Genomic DNA, 23026 nt, shown 5'->3' with positions numbered 1-23026 from the left:
TCCAGGTCCCACTGTACTGTAGCACTTTGCAATTTTTCTCCATTTAAATAATAACTTGCTCTTTGATTTTTTGTTCTGCCAAAGTGCATGACCTAACACTTTCCCACATTTTACTCGATCTGCCAAATTTATGCCCACTCACTTAGCCTTCCTATGTCCTTTTGCAGATTTTTTGTGACCTCCTCACACATTGCTTTTCCTCCCATATTTGTATCATCAGTGTAGTGGGAATTTTTAGAAACTCCGCTTTATGCATTCTGGCGATGTTAAAATGGTCAAATAAAGTCTGCTGATTCTGAGTCATGTGGAAAGAAGAAGTTGGACAAAGTATGGTTGTAGTGCAAACAAATGTATGCATGTTTTTACTCTGATAAGGAGGAACCGAATGCCCTAAACGATGAACTCAGGGTCCCATGTACTTTATTGTGAAATGTTTTTCTTCTTCCATTGTAACCACAATGACGCACGTGCTTGTGGGTTGTGAGATTAAATATGGAACGGCCGGGCGAGTTTGGGGGCAAGAGGCTGCGGAGCTTTTAGACTGATCTCCAACTCGGCCGAGTCTCTGTATACATATAATAAACTTGGGTGTTTTCCACTTGAGCAGATGGGTGTCTGAGTCATATTCTTTAACATAGTTTCCACCCCAACAATTTGGCTACATTACACTTGGTCTTTTCTTCCAAGTCGTTAATGTAGATTGTAAATAGTTGGGGTCCCAGCACTGATCCCTGTGGCACCCGACTAGTTACTGATTTCCAACCCGAGAATGAACCATTTATCCCGACTCTCTGTTTTCTGTCAGTTAGCCAATCCTCTATCCATGCTAATATATTACCCCCAAACCCATGTTTTTTTTTATCTTGTGTGGTAACCTTTTATGCGGCACCTTGTCAATGCCTTCTGGAAGTCCAAATACACCACATCCACTGGTTCCCCTTTATCCACCCTGTTTGTTACATTGGTGGAGCCCAGATGATATTGGACAGGAGACGGTCGGTTGTCGGTGCGGGGCAGGAATTGGAGCCGTAAGTGGGCTGGTGAGCCTCATAAACACCTGCTTTAGGTCCCAGGCCCCAATCACAGGCCACAGGCCCTGGGATGGCCCCGTGGTGACAGGCCCGGGTCAGCGGGGTCACTGGCCGCCATCTTGGACGGTTCATGGCGCATGTGCGGCCACCTTGTTGCAGGAACCAAGACATTTAGCAAAACATCAAATGCTGATATTTGTCTGCTGGGGTCCGGCCAAATATCAGCCAAAGTTCCCCATACACCTCTGCAGGGAATTCCACAGGTTAACAAATCTCTGAGTGAAGAGGTTTCTCCGCATCTCCTTCTTAATTGGCCTACCGCTTATCCTAAGACTATGTCCCCTGGTACTGGACTTCACCAACATCGGGAACAATCTACCCGCATCTACCCTGTCCAGTCCCGTCAGAATCTTATACATTTCCATGAGATACCCTCTCATCTTTCTAAACTCCAGTGAATAAAGGCCCAGTTGATCCAGTTTCTCCTCATATGACATTCCAGCCATCCCGGGAATAAGTCTGGTGAACCTTCCCTGCACTCCCTCAACAGCAATAACGTCCTTCCTCAGATTAGAAGACCAAAACGGAACACAATATTCCAGGTGAGGCCTCATTAAGACCCTGTGCAACTGCAGTAAGAACTCCCTGCTCCTATACTCAAAGACCCGAGCTACGAAGGCCAACATACCATTTGCCTTCTTCACTGCCTTTTGCACCTGTATGCCAACCTTCAATGACTGATGACCCATGACACGCAGGTCTCGTTGCACCTCCCCTTTTCCTAATCTGCCGCCATTCAGATAATATTCTGCCCCAGTGTTTTTGCCCCCAAAATGGATAACCTCACATTTATCCACATTATTCTGCATCTGCCATGCATTTGCCTACTCACCTAACCTGTCCAAGTCACCCTACAGCCTCTTAGCGTCCTCCTCACAGCTCACACCGCCACCCAGTTTAGTGTCATCTGCAAACTTGGAGATATTACACTCAAGTCCTTCATCCAAATCATTGATTTATATTGTAATGAGCTGCTGTCCCAGCACTGAGCGCTGCGGCACTCCACAAGTCACTGCCTGCCATTCTGAAAAGGACCCGTTTATCCCGACTCTCTGCTTCCTGTCTGCCAACCAGTTCTCTATCCATGTCAGTACATTACCCCAATACCATGTGCTTTGACTTTGCACACCAATCTCTTGTGTGGGACCTTGTCAAAAGCCTTCTGAAAGTCCAAATACACCACATCCACTGGTTTTCCCTAGTCCACTCTGCTAGTTACATCTTCAAAAATTCCAGAAGATTTGACAAGCATGATTTCCCTTTCATAAATCCATGCTGACTTGGACTGATCCTGTCACTGCTTTCCAAATGCCCTGCTGTTTCATCTTTAATAATTGATTCCAACATTTTCCCCACTGCTGATGTCAGGCTAACTGGTCTATAATTACCCGTTTTCACTCTCCCTCCTTTTTTCAAAAGTGGTGTTACATTAGCTACCCTCCAGTCCAGAGGAACTGATCCCGAGTCAATAGAATATTGGAAATTGACCACCAATGCATCCACTATTTCTCGGGCCACTTCCTTAAGTACTCTGGGACGCAGACTATCAGGCCCTGGAGATTTATCAGCCTTCAATCCCATCAATTTGCCTAACACAATATCCCGCCTAATAAGGATATCCTTCAGTTCCTCCTTCTCACTCGACCCTCGGTCCCTAAGTACATTCGGAACATTATTCGTGTCTTCCTTCGTGAAGACAGAACCGATTTATTTGTTCTATTGGTCTGCCATTTCTTTGTTACTCATTATAAATTCACCTGAATCCGAATGCAATGGACCTACGTTTGTCTTCACTAATCTTTTTCTCTTCACATATTTACAGAAGCTTTCATGTTCCAAGCAAGCTTCCCCTCCTAATGAAACCCTTAGTCCTCCCCTGTTGAATTCTAAATTACTCCCAGTCCTCAGGTTTTCTGCTTTTTCTCGCCAATTTTTGTGCCTCTTCCTTGGTTTTAACACTATCCTTAATTTCCCTTGTTAATCACGGTTGAGCAACGTTCTCCGTTCTATTTTTACTCCAGACAGGGATGTACAATGGCTGAAGTTCACCCGTGTGATCTTTAAATGTTTACCATTGCCTATCCACTTTCAACTCTTTTGGTATCCTTGGCCAGTCTATTCTAGAATTGCCAATTCACACCTCAGACCGTCAAAGTTCCCTTTCCTTAAGTTCAGGACCCTAGTTTCTGAATTAACTGTGACACTCTCCATCTTAATGAAGAATTCTACCATATTATATTACATTTCCCGAACGGGCCCCGCACAACAAGATTGCTAATTAGTCGCTTCTATTTACACATCACCCAGTGTCGGATGGCCAGCTCTCTTATTGGTTCCTCAACATATTGGTCGAGAAACCCATCCTAAATACGCTCCAGGAAATCCTCCTCCACCACATTACAAACATGTGGTTAACCCAAACAATATGTAGATTAAAGTCACCCATGATAACTGCTGTACCACCACTGCACACATCCCTTATTTCTTGTTTGATGCTGTCCCCAAACTTACCACTACTAAACAGTGAGATAGACATTGCAGCAAGGGTCTGGTTATTGTGAAACAACAATTCTAGAAGAACAGTGACCCCGACATGATTTGAACAAGCAGCCTTTTGATCTAGAATCAGACGCACTACCGTTGAACCACGAGGTTTACACAGTAGTTAAGGGATGTTCGTCAAAATGAAGGTTCTGCAATACAAGGGACTTTAAAATCCCCGCCCATTAAAATACAGTGAGTAAAATGGGATATGGTTTAACAGTCACATGCAAAGTGTCATGTATTGATGCTTGGGGTCATTAGACGCCAGGGGGCGCCAATGTCGGAGGTCATCGGGCTGTACGCGCGTTTGCGCGGGCCCTGGCATATAAGAGCGAGTACTATGTCAAGTGGGCACTTTGGGAATAAGTAAAGTTGAACCAGGTTTCCAGTAGAGTGATTTTACAGTAACAAGTCTGTCGAGTCATTATATACATTGCACAAAACACAGGACAAATGATTGAAGTATGGAGTGTCCCTGAGTTAGCATTTGTTTGATTGTGCAAAAGAAGGTGAGGGGTTAATTCTTGATGCTTTCCCGTGAAAGCAAGAAAAAAGGTTAAGAAAAAAACCATACGGTGACTGTCAGGTGAGCGCTGCTTGCGATACCTGGTGGGAATGGGCGGTAATTTTAAAGCCCCTTGTATTGCAGAACCTTCATATAGACGAACATCTCCAGCTTACTGTGTAGGTCTCGTGGCGCAAAGGTAGCGCGTCTGACTCCAGATCAGAAGGTTGCGTGTTCAAATCAGGTCGTGGTCATTGTTCTTCCAGAATTAATATTTCATTTGCTGTTTGAAAATAAACAGACCCTTGCTCCAAGGTCTGTCTCACTGTTTCCCCGGTGTCAGGCAGAGATACGCCTGCTGCCCTCAATTATTTCATGTGAAAGGACACAAAATTTCAAAATCAATATGCAGGTGGCCACACACAGCAGTGAATAGTCAGGATGGCCGAGCGGTCGAAGGTGCTGTGTTCAGTTCAAAATCTATCTGGAAGTCAAGGGTCCAAATCCCAATTCTGGTGTTTATTATTTTTAATCATTAAGCAGAAACAAACACCAACTTTGTAAATATTGAACCATTAATGTTAATTATTTCATTTTCTCTAATCTTTAATTGATCAATGTACAACATGTTTACGTGGGGTTGCGATGAAGGGAGTTTTCACGTGTTAAACGAATGTGATAACCACTACACTACTGAAACACTGCAATTGACACAATGCCAGGAACATAACCAGAGCTTTAACCTACACAGCTGGCCGATACTTCAGGAGCTGGTTTTACGAGAATAGAATGATGGTGCTGTATTTAGGAAGGCAGTGAGTGTGGTAGGAATTGTTCTCGTGTTTTCCAGACTTTGCACATCGGAACAGGAGCTGCCCATTTAGCAGCGAGTGGTTAGGAATTCACGGCTTGAGACTTTCTGGCCTCAGGTAAGAAGGTGGTGTTCAGGAATAAGGTGAAAGGGTGAATCTTCTGCACTGACTCTCTTTAACAAACTCCAGCACCAGGTCAGACGGAAATGTTATGCGAGCAGCTGAACTGCTGAATCCCACTTTGAAGGCGTTGGCCGTGGTGTCAAACAAATGTGTTCCGTTTAATGATAATAATTGTTAGAATTGGAATTCAAGCTGAACACACGTGTAGAGGAGACAGTGACCTGAAAACAGCACCTTCGACCGCCCGGCAATCCTGACAATTCAGCGCTGTATGTGGCCACCTGCAGGTTGATTTTGAACTTTTGTGTCCTGTCACATGAAATAAATGAGGGCAGCAGGCGTATCTCTGCCTGACACTGGGGAAACAGTGAGACAGACCTTGGAGCAAGGTTCTGGTTATTGCCAAACAGCAAAGGAAATATTAATTCTGGAAGAACAATATCCAAAAGAGCAATACCCGAACGTGATTTGAACACACAACCTTTTGATCTGGAGTCAGACACACTACCGTTGCACCACGAGGCATATACAGTGAGCTGGAGATGTTCGTCTATATGAAGGTTCTGCAATACAAGGGGCTTTAAAATCCCCGCCCATTCCCAACACGTATCAAAAGCAGCACTCAGCTGACAGTCACCGGATGGTTTGTTCGAAAAATGTTCTCTTGCTTTCACGGGAAACCATAATAATTAACCCCTCACCTTCTTTACACAATCAAACAAATGCTAACTCAGGGACACTCCATACTTCAATCATTTGACCTGTGCTTTGGGGAGCGGGCAGGGAAGTGGACCTGAGTCCACTATCAGATCAGCCATGATTGCATTAAATGGTGGAGCAGGCTCCTATTTCTCATGATCTTATGTTCTTATGCATGTTAACCCATTTTACGCACTGTATTTTAACTTTCTGGTTGAAAGTGTTCATTGCCAATGACACCACGAATCTGGGGCAACTTTTATCAAATTTATCAGCACCGATTATTCCTACCGTGCACAGAAAATACCATCGGTAGTGAAGATAAAATCCCACCGTGTGTATTTTCAGATTCAACGCAGTAGCATTTCAAATAAAGTGAAAGAATTTTACACTGAAAAGATTTGCAAGTGTTACTTGTATTTGTGTCTTTAATTAAACTTTGTGGCGTCTGACTCCCGTTCATGCCATTGCTGAATAAGAAAGGAGGATTTGACATTGACCAGACTGCACTGCCCCTGATATTTGTCAGCTCATCCTTTATATTCAGTGGTTTCTCGCCCTTTGAATGGCTGCAGTGTAGCGGATATCACGTTGGCCTCACACGCAAAAGGTCCCCGGTGGAACCGTTTTCTCTCACTCAAAGTTATCTATTTATTGGTGAAATAAAGAACAATTAATGAATAAGGGAGCCCTTTTGCCAGGAGAATAAATAGCAAATAAAAACAGCAAATGCTGGAAATCTCAGCAGGTCAGGCAGCATTTGCAGGGAGACGAAACTCGCCTCTGATTGTTCATCCACAGCAAGTTTAAACATAATGTATCTGCCTGGGATTGAACCAGGATCCTTTCGCGTGCAAAGCAAACGTGATAACCACTACACTACAGAAACCTTTTGTACTACGGCCCCCACAGCGTGGAGCTGACCAGTGAGCTCCCTCTGTGCAGATCGGGAATGTGTTGGCTCTCCTGAAAAAATTCTTCCCCCCACTGAAAGTTCTCAATCCTTCTCCTCCGCTGCCCTTTACAGAAATGTCACAGATCACCCAGCCACCGTGTTCATTTCCACATCGTCATAGTGGGGCTAGAGAGGCTCCTACCGTCTCCCCGCGATCAGCGAACTCACCCAGTTTACAAAATTCAACCCCGAACACGTGCCTGGCAAAGGGCAGGAGAAGCCAGATAGTCTGTAAGCTCGGACTATCACAGAGAATATTGGTATTCATGGTGATTACAGCAATTATTAAGCGTCTCACAGACCTCAATTATTTTTCTGCGATGAATTGATCGAGGATTGAAACCAGGTTAGTGCGCCGGGTCTTCACCCCTCGACCACCAGAGAACAGTTCCGATTCATGTCGAACCAGGTTAGTGCATCGGATCTTAATCCCTCGACCACCAGGCAACAGTTACGATGCATGTCGATATATTTATATATATTTATATATGAACCTGAATGTCAATGGCTACCAACCTAGACCTCGTGGCGCCCACGGTAGTGCGTCTAACTTTGAGTGAGAGAAACGGTTCCACAGTGACACCTGTCATGTGTTCGACATGGTGACTGCTTGTACTATTACAAGGTGTGCCACCAGAGGGCACTGCAGTGGAAACCTGTAGCTTACCTGTACAGGTGTCCCTGGCCTAGTATAAAAGGCAGGCCACCAGGTGTGATCCTCACTCTGTGGTTATCAATAAAGGACTCAGGTCACTACAGTTAAAGAACGACACATTGTCTCGTGGAGTCATTATCAGAGCATTTGAAGGTATAACAAGGGAGCCAAAAGCCTCAGAAACTGGAAATTCTACCAAAGCGTCGAAGTAATGCTGCAGGTGCCTGGACAACACATTGCTCAAAGTTCTCCACACGTGAAGGCAGAGTTTTTCTTCGACGGAAAGACTGGGCATCTTGCGAAGGCATGCCGACTGAAGGGTAAACCTATTTTTAAAGCTATGAGTCCAGCGTTCAAAGCTCTGAGTCGAAATCCCAAGAGACTACATAGTATGGAAGACCAACAACAGGACGAGGAGATGTTAGAGTTACACATCATCAGGAGCACTAGTTTAACGGACAGTGATTCGGAAAGCATCAAAATCCACATAGATGTTGCTGGATTCAAGATACCAATGGAAATTGACACGGGTGCATCCGTGAGTGTAATACCGGAGTCACTGTACCGCGACAAATTACGTGATTTCCAACTGGAGAAACCCAAGATCGAGCAGCGAGGCTACTCGGGAGAGTAAATTCCTGTGGTTGGTCATATCACTGTACCGATCGGTGAAATATAAAGATTAATTTCAGAACTTGCCTCGAATAGTAGTGAAAAGAGACAAGTCTGCCTTACAAGGAAGAAATTGATTAAGCTCACTGAAGCTGGATTGTAGTCAGATTTTCTGCGTGGAAGCGAGATTTTCTTCAACGGATGAGGTTATCAAGAAGTATCCAAAGGTGTTCTGCGAAACGGACAGTCCGATCCAAGGCTTCAAGGCGAGTGTCAGGGTACAGAAGGACGCTAGATTGGTTTACTACAAGCCCCGTTCCGTACCATATGCACTCAAGGAGAAAGTTGAGCATGAACTCAAAAAACTAGAAGGTGTTAAACGTTACACTGCGGAAACATCTCCACTTTCAGCACAAGATTAGCAAAATTAAACACAATGAGATCGGGAGAAAAGTTCCTCACATGCTCAGGGCAAAATAAATAATTGTCGTTCTACAAAAGAATGAACAAATTTCAGCACCAGGTCAGAATGAAATGTTCAGCGAGCAGGTGGACTGCTGAATCGCACTTTTAAGGAGTTGGTGGTGACAAAGCAAATGGGTTCTGCACAATGATTCAATATAAGAAATGTCTGCAATAGGATTCGAACACTATCTACAGTGACCTGAACACATCACCTTAGACCACTCGGCCATCATTACTATTCCGTGCTGTGTGTGGCCACCTGCAGGTTGATTTTGAACTTTTGTGTCCTGTCACATGAAATAAATCAGGGCAGCAGGCAGATCTCTGCCTGACACCGGGGAAAGAGTGAGACAGACCTTGGAGCAAGGGTCTGGTTATTGTCAAACAGCAAATGAAATATTAATTCTGGAAGAATAACATTGAAACGAAATGTGATCCTGACACCCAGAAACAAGTGCTAAGGCAAAAGGTTAAATGCTGCATCCCTTCCTGCAAAAAATTCATTTCACAAACATTTCTCTGAACAAAACGTCACAAAACAAAAATGTTCCATTCAAAGTCATTAAACTTCCGAATTTCCATGCCCCGCGACTCTCCTGAATCAGATGCCTCAAGTTTTGCCGACTCCATCCATATCCCTTTGCTCCAAGGTCTGTCTCCCTGTTTCCCCGGTGTCAGGCAGAGATCCGCCTGCTGCCCTCATTTATTTCACTCTCTAATATTCCAACAGCAGCCATGGTTGTGTGAAGGTTTGTATTCTGTTAATCGTCGCCAATTGTTGTGAAAAGTAGAACACCAGGAGGCTGAGTACTGTGAGCTAAACTTAGTGTGATCTTAGTCTTCTTTATTACAACTTCAGAGTGCCTGAACAACATGGCAGCCAACCTTTTATACTGGCACCGCAGGTGTGGGCAGGTGACCATTAGGACTCCAACAGTCACGCCCTCTGGTGGCAAGTATGACATGGTTACATACTTCACATAATTGTTATCGTTAAGAAGTTATAATTCCAATGAATGCCTGAATCATCAGAAAGGAGCCTGTTTTGTAGGACAAGGCTACATATCAGGAAGGAGCGTAGTTAGATGACAAGGGAAGTGATACTCTGATGATAAGTTTGGAGAAAAAATAGAGTAAATACTGGAAACACTGAGCAGGCCAGGCAGCATCTGTGGAGAGAGAAACAGAGTTAACGTTTCAGGTTAATGACCTTCCATCAGAAGTTGGGCAGTTGTGTTAGGTAATACTATTAAAAGTTTCAATTGTCACGAAGCAGGGGTAAGGAAAAGATATAAAATGTGGCATTTGGAACAGATAGTTTAGAATCCGATTAATGATTGATCACTTTGTACACCGAGCTGAAAACTGCAACGTGTTTGAGTTCTTCGGCTAACATTCGCAAGGTTTGGATGTAAGTACTGTTAAGTGTATGTTTCATTATTGTCTGCTTAAAAACTCTGACATTTAAGGTTGCAGACCCTATTCCTGCACTGCGTGTGTTCCACCTCTGTTTGGAGCACCGATCCCTTCAATCCGTCGCTTAAAGGGACAGTTGGATTCACCGTTTCTTTGTTTGGTGAAATTTAAAAGATTGAAAGTGGCGCACATCAACCTGGTCACCTACTCACTAACCGCTCCACGCTGGTCCCGTGAGATGGATGCACAGTTACTGTTACAAGCTTTAACGCAGGTACAATCAGAACTCATTCATAGAAAGTCCAAGTCCCTGAGGCACCTGATTTTTTGCACCAAACACCTTCGCAACGGGTTGCGGTTCGTGTGGCGTGATTTGGGCACATCTTTTCCCACACGACAACACTTCAAACACAACTCAACGGATGCAAAGCGCTTTGGGGCGTCATGAGTTCCTGAAAGGTGTTGTAGAAATGCAAGTCCTTCTTTGCAAAAGTTTGATGCAATTTCAAAATTCTTGGGTAAACTGAGGGCTCGTCCAGGATTTGAACCCGGGACCTCTCGCAAATTTCAAGCAATAACCCCAAAGCGAAAATCACACTCCTAGACCAACGAGTCAACTGCTCAATAAACGTGAAGATAAGGTGTAACCATTATTGAAACATTTTTAGTGTGTTGCTATTCTTCTTCGGAGGAGCACATGAGATGGAATCAGTGACTTTGCTTTTTCGACCTGTCTTCTGAAGCACCGCACGGTCCAACTCCGAAAGTCAATGAGCTGTTGAGACGTTAGTGTATCCAGGCTGTGGGTGGTCACCCCGAGCGCAGCAGAGGGGTTTCTGCATTAGTTCTGGGTGGGGACAGTATCTTTCCCCTTCTCTCTTCCTCTTGTCTATAACCCTTTGCTTTGGTTTCTCTATTTATTCCCCTGTCTCAGTTTCTAGTGAAAAGGGACCAAAAGATGAAATGGGTCTCACTGTGGAACAATTTCTCTCACTCAAAGTTAGACACACTACCGTGGGCAGCACGAGGTCTAGGTTTGTAGCTGTTGATATTCAGGGTCATATATAAATATATATAAATATATCGACATGTATCTTAACAGTTCCCTGGTGGTCGAGCGGTTAAGACCCGGCGGACTAACCTGGTTTCAATCCTCGATCAATTCATCGCATAAAAATAATTGAGGTCTGTGAGACGATTAATAATTGCTGTAACCACCATGATTAGCAATATTTCTGTGATAGACCGAGCTCACAGACTATCTGACTTCTCCTGTCCATTTCCGGGCATGTATTCCCGGTTTAATTTTGTAAACTGGGTGAGTTCACTGATCGCGGATAGAAAGGTAGGAGCCTCTGTGGCCCCACTGTGAGAATGTGGAAGTGAACACGGTGGCTGGGTGATCCCTGACATTTCTGTAAAGGGCAGCGGAGGAGAAGGATTGAGAACATTCAATGCAGGACAGAAGTTGTTTTTGGTGAGCCAACACACAATGCTGATCAGCACAGACGGAGCTCACTGGTCACCTCCCCTCTGTTGGGGGCATTGTACCAGAGGTTTCTGTAGTGTAGTGATTATCACGTTTGCTTTACACGGTGAAGATCCCTGATTCAATCCCGAGTTTAGTCTCCTGGCAAATGCTGCCTGACCTGCTGAGATTTCCAGCATTTGCTATTTTTCTCCTGGTAAAAGGGCTCCATTATTCCTTAATTGCTCTTTATTTCACTTCAATAAATAGATAACTTTGACTGAGAGAAAACGGATCCACCGGGGACATTTTGCGTGTGAGGCCAGCGTGATATCCGCTGCACTGCAGCCCATCAAAAAGTGAGAAACCACTGAATATAAAGGATGAGCTGGTCAACGTCAAACCTTCCTTTCTTATTCAGCAGTGGCATGAACGGGAGTCAGACGCCACAAAGTTTAATTAAAGATACAAATACAAGTAACACTTGCAAATCATTTCACTGTAAAATTCTTTCACTTTATTTGAAATCCGACAGCATTGAATCTGAAAATACGCACGGTGGGATTTTATCTTTACTACTGATTTTATTTAGTGTGCACGACAGGAAAAACCGGTGCTGCTAAATTTGATAAAAGTTGCCCCAGATCCCTGAAGACTTTGAACCAGAAAGCTAAAATACAGTGAGTAAAATGGAATATGGTTTTCGAGTTGAGATGCAAAGCACAGGCCAAATGATTGAAGCATGGAATGTCCCTGAGTTAGCATTTGTTTGATTGTGCAAAAGTAGGTGAGGGGTTAATTAATGATGGTTTCCAGTGAAAGCAAGAGAAAAGTTTTCGAATAAACCATACGGTGACTGTCCGGTGAGCGCTGTTTGTGATACCTGGTGGGAATGGGCGGGGATTTTCAAGCCCCTTGTATTGCAGAACCTTCATATAGACAAAAATCTCCAGTTCACTGTGTAGGACTCATGGTGCAACGGTCGAGTGTCTGACTCTTGATCAGAAGGTTGCGTATTCAAATCACGTTAGGGTCAGTGTTTTTTTGGATATTTTTCTTCCAGAATTAATATTTCATTTACTGTTTGACAATAACCAGACCCTTGCTCCAAGGTCTGTTTCACTGTTTCCCCGGTGTCAGGCAGAGATACACCTGCCGCCCTCAATTATTTCATGTCACATGACACAAAATTTCAAATCAATCTTCAGGTGGCCACACACAGCAGTGAGTAGTCAGGATGGCCGAGCGGTCGAAGGTGCTCTGTTCATTTCAAAATCTATCTTGAAGACAAGGGTCCAAATGCCACTTCTGGTGTTTATTATTTTTATTCATTAAGCAGAAACAAAAACCAAATTTGTTAATATTGAACCATTAATGTCAATTATTTCATTTTTTCTAATTTTTAATTGATCAATGATCACGCCCGGTTGCGATACGGGGACTTTTCACCTGTTAAGCGAATGTGATAACCACTACACTACGGAAAAACTGCAATTGACACAATGCGAGGAACATAACCAGCGCTTTAACCTACACAGCTGGCCGATACTTCAGGAGCTGGTTTTACGAGATGAGAATGACGGTGCTGTATTTAGGAAGGCACTGAGTGTGGTAGGAATTGATCTCGTGTTTCCCAGACTTTACACATCCGAACAGGAGCTGGCCATTTAGCAGCGAGTGGTTAGGATCAGGAATGTACGACTTGAGACTTTCTGGCCTGAGGTAAGAAGGTGGTGCTCAGGAATAAGGTGAAAGGTTGAATCTTCTGCACTGACTCTCTTTAACAAACTCCAGCACCAGGTCAGACGGAAATGTTAAGCGAGCAGCTGAACAGCTGAATCCCACTTTGAATGATTTGGCCGTGGTGTCAATCAAATGTGTTCCGTTTAATGATAATTATTGTTAGAATTGGAATTCAAGCTGAACACACGTGGAGAGGAGACAGTGACCTGAACACAGCACCTTCGACCGCCCGGCCATCCTGACTAGTCAGCGTTGTGTGTGGCCAACTGCAGGTTGATTTTGAATTTTTGTGTCCTGTTACATGAAATAAATGAGGGCTGCAGGCGTATCTCTGCCTGACACCGGGGAAACAGTGAGACAGACCTTGGAGCAAGCGTCTGGTTATTGCCAAACAGCAAAGGAAATATTAATTCTGGAAGAAAAATATCCAAAAGAGCAATACCTTAACATGATTTCAACACACAACTTGTTGATCTGGAGTCAGACACACTACCGTTGCACCACGAGGCCTACATACTAAGCTGGAGATGTTCATCTATATGAAGGTTCTGCAATACAAGGGGCTTTAAAATCCCTGCCCATTCCCACCAGGTATCAAAAGCAGCGCTCAGCTGACAGTCACCGGATGGTTTGTTCGAAAACTTTTCTCTTGCTTTCACGGGAAACTATCATTAATTAACCCCTCACCTTCTTTACACAAGCAAACAAATGCTAACTCAGGGACACTCCATACTTCAATAATTTGGCCTGTGCTTTGGGGAGCGGGCAGGGAAATGGATCTGAGTCCATTATCAGATCAGCAGTGATTGTATTAAATGGTGGAGCAGGCTCGAGGGGGCCTTTGGCCCACTCCTGCTCCTATTTCTCATGATCTTATGATCTTATGCATGTTAACCAATTTTACGCAATGTATTTTAGTTTCTGGTTGAAAGTGTTCATTGCCGATGACACCACGAATCTGGGGCAACTTTTATCAAATTTATCAGCACCGATTATTCCTACCGTGCACACAAAATACAATCAGTAGTGAAGATAAAATCCCACCGTGTGTATTTTCATATTCAACGCAGTAGCATTTCAAATAAAGTGAAAGAATTTTACACTGAAAAGATTTGCAAGTGTTACTTGTATTTGTGTCTTTAATTAAACTTTGTGGCGTATGACTCCCGTTCCTGTCACTGCTGAATAAGAAAGGAGGGTTTGACATTGACCAGACTGCACTGCCCCTGATATTTGTCAGCTCATCCTTTATATTCAGTGGTTTCTCGCCCTTTGATGGGCTGCAGTGTAGCGGATATCACGTTGGCCTCACATGCAAAAGGTCCCCGGTGGATCCATTTTCTCTCACTCAAGGTTATCTATTTATTGGTGAAATAAAGAGCAATTAATGAATAAGGGAGCCCTTTTGCCAGGAGAATAAATAGCAAATAAAAACAGCAAATGCGGGTAATCTCTGCAGGCCAGGCAGCATTTGCAGGAAGACGAAACTCGCCTCCGATTGTTCATCCACAGCAAGTTTAAATATAATGATTCTGCCTGGGATTGAACCAGGGACTTTTCGCGTGTAAAGCAAACGCGATAACCACTGCACTACAGAAACCGCTTGCACAACAACCCCCACATCGAGGAGCTGACCAGTGAGCTCCCTCTGTGCTGATCGGGAATGTGTTGGCTCACCTGAAACAACTTCTGTCCCACACTGAATGTTCTCAATCCTTCTCCTCCACTGCCCTTTACAGAAATGTCACGAATCACCCAGCCACCGTGTTCACGTCCACATCATCACAGTGGGGCCACAGAAGCTCCGACCGTCTCCCCGCGATCAGCGAACTCACCCAGTTTACAAAATTAAACCCCAAACACGTGCCCGGCAAAGTGCAGGAGAAGCCAGATAGTCTGTAATCTCGGTCTATCACAGAAAGTATTGGTATTCATGGTGATTACAGCAATTTTAATCGTCTCACAGACCTCAATTCTTTTTATGCGATGAATTGATCGAGGATTGAAACCAGGTTAGTGCGCCGGGTCTTAAACCCTCGACCACCAGGGAACGGCTATGATACATGTCAAACCAGGTTCGTGCACCGGGTCTTAACCCCTCGACCACCAGGGAATAGTTACAATGCATGTCGATATATTTATATATATTTATATATGAACCTGAAGGTCAATGGCTACCTATCTGGTACTCGTGGCGCCCACGGTAGTGCGTCTAACTTTGAGTGAGAGAAACGGTTCCACAGTGACACCTGTCATGTGTTCTACATGGTTACTGCTTGTACTATTACAAGTTGTGCCACCAGAGGGCACTGCAGTGGGAGACTTGTAGCTTACCTGCACAGGTGTGCCTGGCCTAGTATAAAAGGCAGGCCACCAATAAAGGTTATCAATAAAGGACTCAGGTCACTACAGTTAAAGAACGACACATTGTCTCGTGGAGTCATTATCAGAGCATTTGAAGGTATTACAAGGGAGCACAAAGCCTCAGAAACTGGAAATTCTACCAGACCGTCGAAGTCATGCTGTAGGTCCCTGGGACAACACATTGCTCAAAGTTGTCCACACGTGAAGACAGAGTGTTTCTTCGACAGAAAGACTGGGCATCTTACGAAGGCAGGCCGCCTGAAGGGTAAACCTGTTGTTAAAGCTATGAGTCCAGCGTTCAAAGCTCTGAGTCGAAATCCCAAGAGACTTCATAGTATGGAAGACCAACAACAGGACGAGGAGATGATAGAGTTACACATCATCAGGAGCACGAGTTTAGCGGACAGTGATTCGGAAAGCATCAAAATCCACATAGTTGTTGCTGGATTCAAGATACCAATGGAAATTTACACAGGTGCATCCGTGAGTGTAATACCGGAGTCACTGTACCGCGACAAATTGCGTGATTTCCAACTGGAGAAACCCAAGATAGAGCTGCGAGGCTACTCGGGAGAGTACATTCCTGTGGTTGGTCATATCACTGTACCGATCGGTGAAATATAAAGATTAATTTCGGAACTTGCCTCGCATAGTAGTGAAAAGAGACAAGTCTGCCTTACAAGGAAGAAATTGATTAAGCTCACTGAAGCTGGATTGTAGTCAGATTTTCTGTGTGGAAGCGAGATTTTCATCAACGAATGAGTTTGTCAAGAAGTATCCAAAGGTGTTCTGCGAAACGGACAGTCCGATCCAAGGCTTCAAGGCGAGCGTCAGGGTACAGAAGGACGCTAGATTGGTTTACGACAAGCCCCGTTCCGTACCATATGCACTCAAGGAGAAAGTTGAGCATGAACTCAAAAAACTAGAAGGTGTTAACCGTTACACTGCGGAAACATCTCCACTTTCAGCACCAGATTAACAAAATTAAACCCAATGAGATCGGGAGAAAAGTTCCTCACATGCTCAGGGCAAAATAAATAATTGTCGTTCTACAAAAGAATGAACAAATTTCAGCACCAGGTCAGACGGAAATGTGAAGCGAGCAGGTGGACTGCTGAATCGCACTTTTAAGGAGTTGGTGGTGACAAAGCAAATGGGTTCTGCCCAATGATTCAATATAAGAAATGTCTGCAATAGGATTCGAACACTATCTATAGTGACCTGAACACATCACCTTAGACCACTGGGCCATCATTACTATTCAGTGCTGTGTCGCCACCTGCAGGTTGATTTTGAACTTTTATGTCCTGTCACATGAAATAAATCAGGGCAGCAGGCGGATCTCTGCCTGACATCGGGGAAAGAGTGAGACAGACCTTGGAGCAAGGGTCTGGTTATTGTCAAACAGCAAATGAAATATTAATTCTGGAAGAATAACATTGAAACGAAATGTGATCCTGACACCCAGAAACAAGTGCTAAGGTAAAAGGTTAAATGCTGCATCCCTTCCTGCAAAAAATTCCTTTCACAAATATTTCTCTGAACAAAACGGCACAAAAAAAAATGTTCCTTTCAAAGTCATTAAAATCCCGAATTTCCACGCCCCGCAACTCTCCTGAATCAGATGCCTGAAGTTTTGCCGACTCCTTCCATATCCCTTTGCTCCAAGGTCTGTCTCCCTGTTTCCCCGGTGTAAGGCAGAGATCCGCCTGCTGCCCTCATTTATTTCACTCTCTACGAATCTCTCCAATATTCCAACAGCAACCATGGTTGTGTGAAAGTTTGTATTCTGTTAATCGTCGCCAATTGTTGTGAAAAGTAGAACACCAGGAGGCTGAGTACTGTGAGCTAAACTTAGTGTGATCTTAGTCTTCTTTATTACAACTCCAGAGTGCCTGAACAAAATGGCAGCCAACCTTTTATACTGGCCCTGCAGGTGTGGGCAGGTGACCATTAGGACTCCAACAGTCACGCCCTCTGGTGGCAAGTATGACATAGTTACATACTTCACATAATTGTTATCGTTAAGAAGTTATAATTACAATGAATGCCTGAATCATCAGAAAAGAGCCTGGTTTGTAGGACAAGGCTAGATATCAGGAAGTAGCGTAGTTAGATGACAAGGGAAGTGATACTCTGATGATAAGTTTGGAGAATAAAAAGAGTAATTACTGGAAGCACTGAGCAGGCCAGGCAGCATCTGTGGAGAGAGAAACAGAGTTAACGTTTCAGGTTAATGACCTTCCATCAGAAGTTGGGCAGTTGTGTTAGGTAATACTATTAAAAGTTTCAATTTCACGAAGCAGGGGTAAGGAAAAGATATAAAATGTGGCATTTGGAACAGATAGTTTAGAATCCGATTAATGTTTGATCAAAGTGTACACCGAGGTTGGAACTGTAACGTGTTTGAGTTCTTCGGCTAACATTCGCAAGGTTTGGGTGTAAGTACTATTACGTGTATGTTTAATTATTGTCTGCTTAATAACTCTGACATTTAATGTTGCGGACCCTATTCCTGCACTGCGTGTGTTCCAGCTCAGTTTGAAGTACCGATGCCTTCTATCCGTCGCTTACAGGGACAGTTGGATTCACAGTTTCTTTGTTTGGTGAAATTTAAAAGATAGAAAGCGGCGCACATCAACCTGGTCACCTGCTCACTAACCGCTACACGCTGCTCCCGTGAGATGGAAGCACAGTTACTGTTACAAGCTTGAACGCAGGATCAAGCAGAATTCATTCATAGAAAGTCCAAGTCCCTGAGGCACCAGATTTTTTGCACCAAACTCCTTCGCAAAGAGTTGCGGTTCGTGTGGGGTGATATGGGGACATCTTTCCCCACACGACAACACTTCAAACATAACTCAACGGATGCAAAGCGCTTTGGGGCGTCATGAGTTCCTGAAAGGTGTTGCAGAAATGCAAGTCCTTCTTTGCAAAAGCTTGATGCAATTTCAAAATTCTTGGGTAAACTGAGGGCGAGTCTGGGATTAGAACCCAGGACTCTCGCAAATTTCAAGCAATAACCCCGAAGCGAGAATCATACCCCTAGAACAAGGAACCAACTGCTCGATAAACGTGGAGATAAGGTGTAACCATTATTGAAACATTTTTAGTGTGTTGCTATTCTTGATCAGAGGAGCACATGAGATGGACTCAGTGACTTTGCTTTTTCGACCTGTCTTCTGAAGCACCGCACGGTCCAACACCGACAGTCAATGAGCTGTTGGGACGTTAGTGTATCCAGGCTGTGGCTGGTCACCCGAGCATAGCAGAGGGGTTTCTGCTTTAGTTCTGGGTGGGGACAATATCTTTCCCGTTCTCTCTTTCTGTTGTCTATAACCCTGTGCTTTGGTTTCTCTATTTATTCCCGTGTCTCAGTTTCTAGTGTTTAAAAGGGAACAAAAGATGAAATAGGTGTCACTGTGGAACAATTTATCTCACTCAAAGTTAGACACACTACCGTGGGCAGCACGAGGTCTAGGTAGGTCGCCGTTGAAATTCAGGTTCACATATAAATATATATAAATATATCGAAATGTATCGTAACTGTTCACTGGTGGTTGAGCGGTTAAGACTCGGCGGACTAACCTGGTTTCAATCCTCAATCAATTCATCGCATAAAAATAAATGAGCTCTGTGAGACGATTAATAATTGCTGTAACCACCATGAATACAAATACTTTCTGTGATAGACCGAGCTTACAGACTATCTGGCTTCTCCTGCCCTTTGCCGGGCACGTATTCGGGTTTAATTTTGTAAACTGGGTGAGTTCGCTGATCGCGGATAGAAAGGTAGGAGCCTCTGTGGCCCCACTGTGAGGATGTGGAAGTGAACACGGTGGCTGGGTGATCCCTGACATTTCTGAGAAGGGCAGCGGAGGAGAAGATTGAGAACTTTCAGTGTGGGACAGAAGTTGTTTCAGGTGAGCCGACACGCAATGCCGATCAGCACAGAGGAAGCTCACTGGTCACCTCCCCTCTGTTGGGGTTATTGTATCAGAGGTTTCTGTAGTGTAGTGGTTATCACGTTTGCTTTACACGGGAAAAGTCACTGGTTTAATCCCGTGTTTAGTCTCCTCGCAAATGCTGCCTGACCTGCTGAGATATCCAGCATTTGCTATTTATTCTCCTGGTAAAAGGGCTCCCTTATTCCTTAATTGCTCTTTATTTCACTTCAATAAATAGATAACTTGGACTGAGAGAAAACGGATCCAGCGGGGACCTTTTGCGTGTGAGGCCAACGTGATATTCGCTGTACTGCAGCCCATCAAAGGGTGAGAAACCACTGAATATAAAGGATGAGCTGGTCAACGTCAAAACCTCCTTTCTTATTCAGCAGTGGCATGAACGGGAGTCAGACGCCACAAAGTTTAATTAAAGACACAAATACAAGTAACACTTGCAAATTTTTTCAGTGTAAAATTCTTTCACTTTATTTGAAATCCGACAGCATTGAATCTGAAAGTACGCACGGTGGGATTTTGTCTTCACGAGTGATTTTATTTTGTGTGCACGATAGGAAAAACCGGTGCTGCTAAATTTGATAAAATTTGCCCCAGATCCCTGAAGACTTTGAACCAGAAAGCTAAAATACAGTGAGTAAAATGGGATTGGCTTTCGAGTTAAATGTAAAATACAGGCCAAATGATTGAAGTATGGAGTGTCCCTGAGTTAGCATTTGTTTGATTGTGAAAATGAAGGTGAAGGGTTAATTAATGATGGTTTCCCGTGAAAGCAAGAGAAAAGTTTTCGAGCAAACCATTCGGTGACTGTCCGGTGAGCGCTGTTTGTGATACCTGGTGGGAATGGGCGGGGATTTTAAAGCCCCTTGTATTGCAGAACCTTCATATAGACGAACATCTCCAGCTTCCTGTGTCGGTCTCATGGTGCAACGGTAGTGTGTCTGATACCAAATTAGAAGGTTGCGTGTTCAAATCACGTTAGGGTCAGTGTTTTTTGGATATTTTTCTTCCAGAATTAATATTTAATTTGCTGTTTGACAATAACCAGACCCTTGCTGCAATGTCTGTCTCACTGTTTCCCCGGTGTCAGGCAGAGATGCGCCGACTGCCCTTATTTATTTCATGTGACAGGACACAAAAGTTCAAAATCAACTTGCAGGTGGCCACATATAGCACTGCATAGTCAGGATGGCCGAGCGGTCTAAGGTGCTGTGTTCAAATTGCAGTTTTCTCTGAAGGTGAGGGTTCGAATCCCACTTGTGACTTTTCTGATCTTTAAGCGGAACCCATTTGTTTTGTCATCAGCAACTCCTTAAAAGTGCAATTAAGCAGTCCACGTGCCCGTTTACATTTCCGTCTGACCTCGTGCTGAAGTTTGTTCATTCTTTTGTGGACCATCAATCAGATATTCTGCCCTGAGCATGTGAGGAACTTTTATCCCGATCTCATTGGGTTTAATTTTGATAATCTGGTGCTGAAAGTGGAGATGTTTCCGAAGTGTAACGGTTAACACTTTCGCCTCACAGGCGAAAGCAACTCGGACGGAAATATTTTCTGGAGCTTTCTCATGCATGTTCAGAGGAGAGTTTGTTCTCCTGTGAAAGGTCAAGAGATCATCAGAACGTAAGAGTTAGGAACAGGAGTCAGCCATTCGGCCCATTTTCAAGTTTTCAAGATCTTTCCGCCCAGTTTCGGACCGGGGACCTTTCGTGTGTGAGGCGACTGTGACAACTATTACACTTCGGAAACACTATGATATAATCTATCACAGGATAAAACCACAGCTCTAACCTACACAGCTAGCCGAGAATTCAGGAACTTGTTTCAAGAGAATAGAATGAGGGTGATTTTTTTAAGAAGGCTGTAAGTGTGGCCTTCGAAAGCGTGGACCATTTTACACGCCTCTGGAACCTACTATCAGCTAGGGCAGACATCGAAGACGAGGTCCAACACCGCCTCCAGTGTGCCAGCACAGCCTTCGATCACCTGAGGAGGAGAGTGTTTGAAGACCAGGACCTCAAATCTGGCACCAAGCTTATGGTGTGCAGGGCGGTGGTGATAACTGCCCCGCAGTAAGGATCCGAGACATGGACTTTATACAGCAGAAATCTCAAGTCACTGGAGAAATACCACCAGGGCTGTCTCCGCAAGATCCTGCAAATCCCCTGGGTGGACAGACGCACCAACATCAGTGTTCTCGATCAGGCCAACATCCCCAGCATTGAAGCACTGACCACACTCGACCAGCTCCGTTGGGCTTGCCACATTGTCCACATGCCCAACACGAGACTCTCTAAGTAAACGCTCTACTCAGAACTCCGATACGGTAAGCGAGCCCCAGGTGGGCAGAGGAAACGTTTCAGGCACACCCTCAAAGCCTCCCTGATAAAATGCAACATCCCCACCGGCACCTGGGAGTCCTTGTTCCTCGGGTTGAGTTGCCTGTGCTGCATCATCCGTGCCGGATCGATCATCCTCTGCCACGTGGTATGTCACAGCACGTTTGCACATTCACTGGAGGTACCCCATCGTTGTGCAGCCTTTGCACACGTAGTGCTTGAATCGATGTTGATTGGCCCGAGGATTATCCCTGCAGCACCAACACGGTGCTAATAGATTCACATCGATCCCCGATGGCGGACTCTGAGTCATCACAGGTCTTGCAGCCACAGACGTATAGACCCTGCCATATGCAGTTCGGCCTGCTAGCGACATCATTTTATGCACAGTGCTTGCCGATGAGCTTCGATGTTGAGAAGATATCGGTTTGGTGTTATCGTCCGTGGCCATGCATGCCTGGGGGATCGCGATGGCCCTGCTCTGATCTCGGGTTTCAGCAGCCAGCAGCTTTCGAAGAATGACCTCGTGGCTGATGCCCAGCACGTAAAAGTCCCACAGCATTTGCCCCAACGCAGAACCAAATTAGCAAAGACCCGCGAGCTGTCTCAGTTCGGTGACATAATCCACCAGGTCCTGGTCCCCGGAGCGATGGTGCGTGTCAAAACGATATCTGGCCATGTGGATACTCTCCTTCGGCTTTAGTTAGTCCCAAACCAGTGTGCACAACGCTGAATATTCCTTCTCCTTTGGTTTTGTCGGTGTGAGCAGATTCTTGATGAGGCTGTATATTTTCGGCCCACAGTTGGTGAGGAGAACCGCCCTGTGATCGGCCACGTTAGTGTCTCCTTCCAGCTCGTTGGCCACAAAGTACAGGTCGAGCTGCTCGACGAAGGCTTCCCAATCATCATCCTCTTTGGATCTCTCTACTATTCCAACAGCAGCCATGGTTGCGTGAAAATTCGAATACTGTTACTCGTCGCCAATTGTTGTGCATAGAAGAACTCCCCGAGACTGAGTTCTGTGAGCTAAATTTAGTGTGATCTTAGTCTTCTCTATTACAACTGCAGTGTGCCTGAACTACATGGCAGCCAACCTTTTATACTGGCCCTGTTCGTGTGGGCAGGTGACCATTAGGACTCCAACAGTCGCGCGCTCTGGTGGCAAGTATTACATCGTTACATACTTCACATAATTGTTATCAATAAGAAGTTATAATTCCAATGAATGCCTGAATCAGCCGAAAGGAGCCTGGTTTGTAGGACAAGGCTACAT

General features: G+C 44.6%; 1 non-coding gene across 1 annotated transcript; it reads right to left on the bottom strand.

Moving 5' to 3' along the window:
• Positions 1-6590: 6590 nt before the first annotated feature.
• On the bottom strand, positions 6591-6663 carry trnaa-ugc (transfer RNA alanine (anticodon UGC)). Its single transcript has one exon. It is a non-coding gene; the product is annotated as a tRNA-Ala (tRNA).
• Between the last annotated feature and the right edge of the window lie 16363 nt (positions 6664-23026).

This window comes from Pristiophorus japonicus, chromosome 25 (assembly GCF_044704955.1).
Source record: "Pristiophorus japonicus isolate sPriJap1 chromosome 25, sPriJap1.hap1, whole genome shotgun sequence".
NCBI lineage: Eukaryota > Metazoa > Chordata > Chondrichthyes > Pristiophoridae > Pristiophorus > Pristiophorus japonicus.
Note: the sequence above shows the minus strand (reverse complement) of the source record. Positions and strands in the feature narration are given on the sequence as shown.